Consider the following 285-nt stretch of genomic DNA (forward strand, 5'->3'; position numbering starts at 1 on the left):
TTGCCCCCAGGCTGCGGATAGGCTGAGGGCTGGAGAGGCGGCGAAAGCGAGGCAGGACTTCGCCGTGCCAAGGCGGCGACTCCGCCAATCCCAAGGCGTCGTCTCTTGCGTCTTACGCATCCGGCAGTGCGCCCAAGGTGCCAGATGTCAGGAGATGGGGGGGGGGGCTGTTAGCTGCGACGCGCGGGATCGGGGGAGCCGCCGGGCTCGGCCGCTGCCTTTGGTGCTGTAAATCAGCGTTTCCCAACCTTAGGAACTTGAAGATGCGTGGACTTCAACTCCCAG

The sequence above is a fragment of the Vipera berus genome (genome assembly GCF_964194415.1).
Source record: "Vipera berus genome assembly, chromosome: 2".
Taxonomy (NCBI): domain Eukaryota; kingdom Metazoa; phylum Chordata; class Lepidosauria; order Squamata; family Viperidae; genus Vipera; species Vipera berus.